At 42.6% G+C, this 8,292-nt stretch overlaps 1 pseudogene; it reads left to right on the top strand.

Annotated features, from left to right (window-relative positions):
- Nucleotides 1-2,940: 2,940 nt before the first annotated feature.
- On the top strand, nt 2,941-4,025 carry LOC110544630 (speckle-type POZ protein-like; annotated as a pseudogene).
- Nucleotides 4,026-8,292: the final 4,267 nt, after the last annotated feature.

The following is an 8,292-nucleotide window of genomic DNA, read 5'->3' as shown; positions in this document are numbered from 1 at the left end:
ATCCTAGAACCTGCTTCCTTGTGACCTACACCTGTCTTCGTGAAGCAGCAGCCACTGTTACCAGCAACTCCCAGGTAGACTATGGTATTTCTGCCATGTTTAAAGTGAATCTCAGGAAGCACAGCATTGTGGTAAAGATATCAAACAGCTGGAAAGAAGGTGGAATGGTGGTCAGGTGGACCGCCCTAGACACTGGTTTATTCTACTTCATGCCTACTTGTTGCTGTACTGGTTTGATAGTTGTCCCATGACTTGGAAACTGAGATTGAACTCAGTTGATTGCAACAAACACATCTAACAGGGGTTCTTTTACTGAAACATTTCTGAATTGGATTGAGCATAACCCATGACCAGGGGATCAGAACAAAGGGGAAAACAAACATGAATCTGTTATGATATGAGAAGGGACAGACAAAGACGGCTTTTTTTTTTTAAGCTCAGTTTGTAAGGACAAGGGTGATAACTCAATTGGGAAGAGCAAATGTTGCTCTTGCAGAGAACACCTGGGTGCTTCCCAGCAAACACAGAAGAGGTTTCAACCATCTGTAACTGGACATACACAGACTCTGAGGCACTTTCTTGCCTCCATCGGCACATACATCTCTGTATACCAACCCTTAGAAATAAAATATAAAATTAATAAAAATGATGAAGTCAGTTGTGAGTTTCTATGTTTAAGGAAGTGAAGTTTAGTGCATCCAGCTCTGCTCAGCTGTGGGTGTTTGTGCAGATTCCTCAGTTTCCCCACCCTGATAAAACACTTTCTTCTCTTTCTTAGCACTGTCTACTGTTGCAACTCATTTTTACTTTCTTTATTTTTTACTTACTTAATTAATCAATTGCCTTTGCATCAGGAGGTGAACTTACACTACCTCCTCCAATTTAAGCCTTTATCTCTACTTCCCCCTCTCTTTCTTCCCCACTCACTTTATTCCCAGTAAAAGGTAGACCTCCATGCATATTAACCAGCCTCGAAATGTCAAGTAGGACTGGGCACATCTCTTATTTAGGCTAGACCATGCAGTCCAGTTAGAAGAAAGTGATCCAAAGGCAGGCAACAAAGAAGCTATACTCCCATTGTTAGGGAATTCCTATGATGACCAACCTGCACATCTGCTACATGTGTATTCGAGTTCTGGGTGTAGCCCATACATGTTTTTTGCTTGGTGGTGCAGTCTCTGTGAGCACCCATATGCCCAGGTTAGTTGATTCCCTAAGCCTTCTTCTGCTGTCTTTCACCCCTTGGCTCCCTCAAACCTTCCTCCCACTCTTCCACAACACTCGTGGATATTGGCCTCTTAATTGCCTGTTGGTCTCTGCATTTGTTTCCATCTGCTACTGGATGCAGCCTTTCAGAAAATATTTATGCTAGGCTTCTGTTTGCAAGCACATCTATGTTTCATTAACAGTATCAGCGGGTGTCTCTCTCTCATGGGATGGCTCTCAAGTTGGTCTGCTCATCAGCTAGGCATTCCCTCAATCTCCACTCCACTTGAATCCCTACACTTCTTGTTGGTGAGACACATTTAAGGTTTTATGAGTGAGTGGGTCTCTCCCTCCCTCCACTGAGCATTCCCCATGGATACAGTGGGTTTCCATATCCCTAGCTTCAAGGAATCTCAGCTAGTTATCCCCCATAGACTCCTGGAAGCCACCCCTCTATCAGAGATGACCCATCTTAGCAATTTTTCTTCTCTCTCAAGGTCCTTCCTTTTTAGTCCACAACCTGTATCCCCCCAACATGATCCCACTATTGTTTCCCTCCCAAACCCCTCTCCCACCTACCTCTCTACTTCCACCTCCTTCAGTTTCCATTTTATTGTCATTCTAAGTGAGATTGAAATATCCTACCTTAGGCCCTCCTTGGCTTTTTTGGGTCTGTGGATTGGAGTATGGTTATCCTCTACCAAATGGCTAATGCCCCCTTATAAGTGAGTACATACTATGATCCCTTCACTTGTGGCAGTTTAACTACTGTGATAAAATACACATGATGTCTCCTTTTGTTAAAAACTTGATTACGTCTGGAATTAACTCATACCCAAAACTGGATTATCATCCTGTAAGAAAGTTTTGCTTAACTTCAAGTTGGTAGATCCACTTTGAATACTGAGTTGGAGGTCCAAAGACACATTTGATTCAATCCTGGAAACAAGAAGACACACACCTTTAATCCGGGTCTTGGTCATGGGAGACACATCTTTAACTGGGCCACACCTTCTCCTGCAAGCCTAAATGAGGACATGGAAGAAGGAAGCTTTGTTCATTCCCCTGCTTGCCCTCATCTTGTTGGAATTCCAACTCTTCACTGGCATTGCAGCCTCCTTCTTCAGCATTCCAGCATACATTGAACAAGCCAAGACGTCTAGCCTACTGGACTGAACAACTCACTGGCTTCTTGGACTTTCTGTGCAGTTTGCCATCAGTGGATTACCCTGACAGTAGCAGGTAAGTCATTCTCCTTAATCATTTTGTAGTATGTATATAAGTATGTATGGATGTATATGTATATACATGCATATACACATACATAAACATATACACATTAATTCTGTAGGTACTGTTACTCTACAGGACTCTGGCAAATATAACATGTTGTGAAGTAAGGATGTATTGAACATCGAAAACACTTCAAAAGTTGTGTATAATTGTCAAAAGTAGTTACCAAATTGACCTAAGATTGTATACAGAGAAGTCATTGGATTGATGTAAGAATCACTAAGGGACTGGCTAGACTGTCTTCTCTGAAACTAATACTGAAATCTGGATAGAAAATTACAGAGAGACCCAAGTTTCCTGTCTCAGCAAAGAGGGAAGAAAGCAGAGAGCACATTCTAAGATTCTACAGTATCTGTAATTGTGTCCTACATGTTAAAGGGAAAACAAACTTGATTCTTTTGTTTGAGGCTAAATTGAAACTTCAAACTGCCTCCAGCAGAAATGTCAGACGACCTGGCAGCTGAGAGCTTCGGCTCCATGCAGATCACCGTCCAGACATTTTCCTACTGTTGGATCATCAGCAACTTTTCCTTTTGCCTGGAGAGCATGACGGAAGCCATTGAAAGTGTGACTTTCTCATCAGGAGCCAATAACAAACTCCAATGATGTTTGAGAGTACACCCCAGTGGGAGCAATGAAGATAGCAAAGATTACCTGTCAGTTCACCTAGTGTTGCTCCACTGTCCAAAAAGCCCCATTTGGGCAAAGTTTAACTTTTGGATCATAAATGCTGAAGGAGAGAAATGCCAAGGACTGTGGAGCCAAATTGTCCTTAGGTTTCTGCCAGGCAGCAACTGGAGATTCAAAAAGTTTATCGTGAGAGATTTCCTGTTGTCCCAGGCAGAACTCCTTCTCCTTGAGGACCACCTGACTCTCATATGCAATGTGTACATGGTTCCAAGCTCCTGCAGCATTCCAGGACAGAACACAACATCGGCAATCAAGGTTCCAACCTGCACTCTGATGGATGAGCTAGGAGAGCTATGGAAGAATTCCCTCTTCACAGACTGCTGCCTCTTGGTATCTGGTCAGGAATTCTGGGCTCACAAGGCTATCTTAGCAGCTCATTCTCCAGTTTTCAGAGCCATGTTTCAACATGACATGTAGGAGAGGCCAAAGAACAGAGTTGAGATCAAGGACCTGAAGCCTCAAGTCTTCAAGGAGATGATGGGCTTCATTTACACGGGGAAGGCACCAAACCTCCACACCATGGCCACTGGTGTGCTGGCAGCTGCTGACAGGTATGGCCTGGAGGGCTTGAAGGTATGTGTGAGGATGCCCTCTGCAGGGACCTCTCCCTGGAGAATGCTGCTCTTACTCTAATCCTGGCTGACCTCCACAGTGCAGAGCAGCTGAAAATGCAGGCACTGGATTTCATTACAATTCATGCTTCTGAGGTCTCTGAAACCTCGGGGTGGAAGGTCATGGTGGATTTCTATCCCCACTTGCTGGCTGAAGCATTCCACGCCCTGGCTTCTGCACAGAGGCCTTTCTTGGAACCCGTTCTCAAACGCCTGAAGAGATAGATCTTAGCACCTGCTTCCTCATCACCTACACCTGTGTTCCTGGAGCAGCAGCCACTGTTGTTACCAGCAACTCCCAGGTAGACTCTGTATTGCTGCAGCATTCACAGTGAGTCTGGGGAATGATAGCATTGTGGCTTAAGATTTCAAACAGGTGGAGGAATGTGGAATGCTGTTCTGGTGGATACCTCTGGACTCTGGTTTTTTCTATCTCATATCTATTTTGTTTCCATACAGGTTTGATAGTTGTCCCATTAGTTGGAAACTGAGATTGAACTTAGTTGCTCACAACAAACAAATCTCAACCAGGGTTCTTTAGGCTGAAACATGTCTGGATTAGATCTGAATCCATGACTGATGGATCAGAACAAAGGAAAAAACATCCATGAACCTGTAATGATATGAGAAGGGACAGGCAAAGGAGACTGTTTTATGAGCTCAGTTTGTAAGGACAGGAGTGATAACTCAGTTGGGAAGAGCACCTGTTGCTTTTGCAGAGGACACCTGCAAACTTCCCGGCACATACAGGAGAAGGTTCAACCATTTGTAACTGAACACAAAGGATCTGAGGCACTTTCTTGCCTCCGTGGGCACATACATCTCCGTATAGCAAATGTTACAAATTAAATATAAAATGAATAAAAACACTTAAATGTTTTGTGAATTTCTCTGGTTTATACATTTAGGAAAGTCAAGTTTAGTGCATCCAGCTCTGCTCAGCTCTGCAGGTTTGTACAGACTCCTCAGTGCTCCTTTCCTATTAAAACCCTTTCTTCTTTTTCTTAGCACTTGGTGTCTACTGCATCAACTACTCTTTTCTTCATTACTTATTTACTTAATTAATCAATTTGCTTTACATCAGGATGCGAACTTACCCTACCTCCTCCTCTTTAATCCCCTACCTATACCACCTCCTCCCTTGCGTCCCCACCCACTTGATTCCCAGAGAAGGATAGACCACTGATGGATAGCAACAGCCTTGGAATGTCAAGTAGGACTGGGCACATCTTCTCTTGAGTCTAGACCAGGCAGTCCATTTGGAAGAAAGTGATCCAAAGGCCGGCAACAAAGAACCTCTACTCTCATTGTTGGGGAATCCCTATGATGACAAAGCTGCACATCTGGTCCATGTGTGTAGGGGGTCTGGGTCCTGCTTTACATGCTATTTGTTTGGTGGTTCAGTCTCTGTGAGTCCCCAAAGACCTAGGTTAGTTGATTCCTTATGCCATCTTGTGCAGTCCTTGTCCCTTCTGGCTCCATCAAACCTCCTCCCCCTCTTCCACAAAACTTCCGGAAATTGGCCTATTAATTGACTGTAGGTCTCTGTACCTGTTTCCATCTGCTGTTGGATGAAGCCTTTCTGAAGACAGGCTTCTGTCTGCAAGCACATCAAAGTTTCATTAAAGTGTCAGGTGTTGGCTCTCTCTTGGAATGGGACTCATGTTGGTCTGCTCACTGGCTTGCCATTCCCTGAATCGCCACTACACTTTAATCCCTACACTCCTTATACAGGAGACACATTTCAAACAGAAGGCTTTGTGAGTGAGTTGGTGTCCCCCTCTCTCCACTGGTAGTTCCACCTGGCTACAGGAAGTTGTCAGTGAAAACTCCATACACTGCACTACTATATATCTCTGTTAGGGAGTCCCTATAGCCTTCTGGTAGCTTCCCCTGTCTCAGAGAGGTCTACTGCCCACACCTATTTCCATCCTAGCACAGGTCCATCCTCTCCCATCACCCTCCTTCCCCACTCTCTCTTTACCTGATCTCCATTCCTGCTAAATCTCCACACCCCTTTTTATCCATTTCCTTCATTATATTTACTTCAGATGTCTATTTTTCCTTCTTTGAGTGGGATTCAAATATACTTTTTGGGGTCCTCTTTGGCTTCTTTGGGTTTGTGTATTATAGCATGGTTATCATATACTCTATGGATAATAATTATGTTGTTGAATATTAATTTTTTAATATTGGTTTATGTTTTAGGTATACAATAGTTATTCCTAAACCAGCTGTATACCAAAACCACCATACAGAGACTAGGATTTATTTAATTAACCTAGAGCACAATGCTAGGCAATAGTTACTCCATCCTAAACCTCTAAACCGACATAGTTTCCTCCCATTCAGATTTGCCACATTATACTTGCTGTTCCTCATAGCTTAATTCCAGGTTCATCTCTCTTATGGTTCCAAGTTTTGTCCTTCTGATCTCTCCTCTCAGACTCCTCTCACTTGCTTCTTTCTCCTCCTTCTCAGACCAGGATGTTCTACCCTGTTCTCTCCATTGCAGAGCATTGGAGAGAATTTTATTCACAATACAGAGAACAAATGGTAGTATATTTACACAAACTTGAACAGGTGATGCTTAGAATCCCAATGTGATGTTTACATCCCAATGTAATGTTTAGATTGAAACCACATGCTGGTGTAGAGAGATCTGCATTTTAATGAACAAGGGTAATTGTGTACATTCCACAAGAACATTATACCAACATATGTCCTTACAAGTGAGCACAACCATGTGTGTCTTTCTGGGTCTGTGTTACTTCACTCAGGATGAAATTTTCTTGTCAATCATGTTATCCCAAATATCTTATTTTATCTCTCCAGGCCCTACTTGCTTTTGGAGTCTCCAGTGAGAAGTTGGGTCTACCCTTTAATGTGTTACTTGGTCTTTTTTCCTTGGAACTATTCATATTCTTTCCTTTTCTGTACGTCTAGTGTTTTGATTATGGTGTGGTAAGGGAACTTTCATTTGTGGTCCAATTAATTTGGTGTTCTGGATGCTTCCTGTATTTTTATCTGTATCTCCCTTGGGTTAGGGGACTTTTCTTATATGATTTTGTTTACAATATTTCCTGGGCCTTTGAGCTGGGATTCTCAGGTCCTTCTAGTCCTATCATTTTTAAGAGTGCTCTTTTGATAATGTCCAAGAAATCCTGGATGAATCAAGTCAGAAAATTTCTTTTGGATTTGACATTTTCATTTTCTATTATAATATCTTCAACACCTGAACTCTCTAGTCTTTACCTTGTATTTTGTTGGTAATGTTTGTGTCTATATTTCCTGTTCACTTACTCAGATTTTTCATTTCCAGAGTTCCCTCAGTTTGTTTTCATTTTATTGCATCTATTATCATCTTCAGTTCTTCAAGTGTTTTATTGAGTTTCTACAACAGTTTGTTTTTGTTGGGTTGGTTTGTTTTTTGGGTTTTGGAGGGTTTTTTTTTTTTTTGCCTTCATGGCTTTCTTGAAGGGATTTATTTACCTCTTCTGATTTTTTTATTTCTCTCTTTCTTTTATTTTTTAACTTTTAATTATGTAATTATTTATTTAACTATGTAACTATTTAACTTTATATTCTCTTTTGGTCCTTTTTATTCTCTACTCCCAGGGACCACTCTAATCCCTACACTTCTTATACAGGAGACACATTTCAAACAGAAGGTTTTGTGAGTGAGTTGGTGTCCCCCTCTCTCCACTGGTAGTTCCACCTGGCTACAGGAAGTTGTCAGTGAACACTCCATACACTGTTTTCCCCTCCACTTCTCATCAGAGAAGAGAATATTTCCCATGAATACCAGCTGACCCTCGCATATCAAGTCCCACTAGGAGTAAGCACATGGGCTCCTGTTGAGGCCACACAGGCAGCCAGCGATGGGAAAAAGATTCAGAGACAGGTTTCAGGACCAACAAAAGCACTGTGCTCCAATTGTTAGGGGAAATGAAAAATAAGTTGCACATTTGCTAAATACATGTGTATGGGAGGGCTAGGTCAAGCCCTTCTCTCCATCAATCATCTCCTCCCATGCCCCTTCCTCAGTCCACTGATAGGGGAGGACATCCTCCCCTGCCATCTGACCCTTGCATATCAGGTCTCATCAGGACTGTCGTTCAAAGTCTTCCTCTGTGGCCAGGTCATGCTGAACCCCACTCCCTTATGGAGAGGTGATCAAAGAGCCAGCCACGGAGTTCATGTCAGGGACAGCCCCTGTTCCCCTTACTAAGTTGCACGTTTGGAGACTGAGCTACACAGGCTACACCTGTGCAAGGGTTTTAAGTTATCTTCATAAATGGAATCTGGTAGGTGTATCAGGCTCAGAAAAGACCACTGAGCACAGAATTTTTGATTCTGTTGTTTTCTTTTTGGAACTTCAGACACTTCCAGGTCTTTCTATTTCCCCTTTCTTACATAAGATTGCCTGCACTCTGCCCAAAGTTTTTCTATCAGTCTTAGCCTCTGCTTTAATACCCTGCCAGGTAGAGTC

This window comes from Meriones unguiculatus, chromosome 10 (assembly GCF_030254825.1).
Source record: "Meriones unguiculatus strain TT.TT164.6M chromosome 10, Bangor_MerUng_6.1, whole genome shotgun sequence".
Lineage (NCBI taxonomy): Eukaryota > Metazoa > Chordata > Mammalia > Rodentia > Muridae > Meriones > Meriones unguiculatus.
The sequence above is the reverse complement of the archived record's forward strand: the minus strand, read 5'-3'. Positions and strand labels throughout refer to the sequence as shown.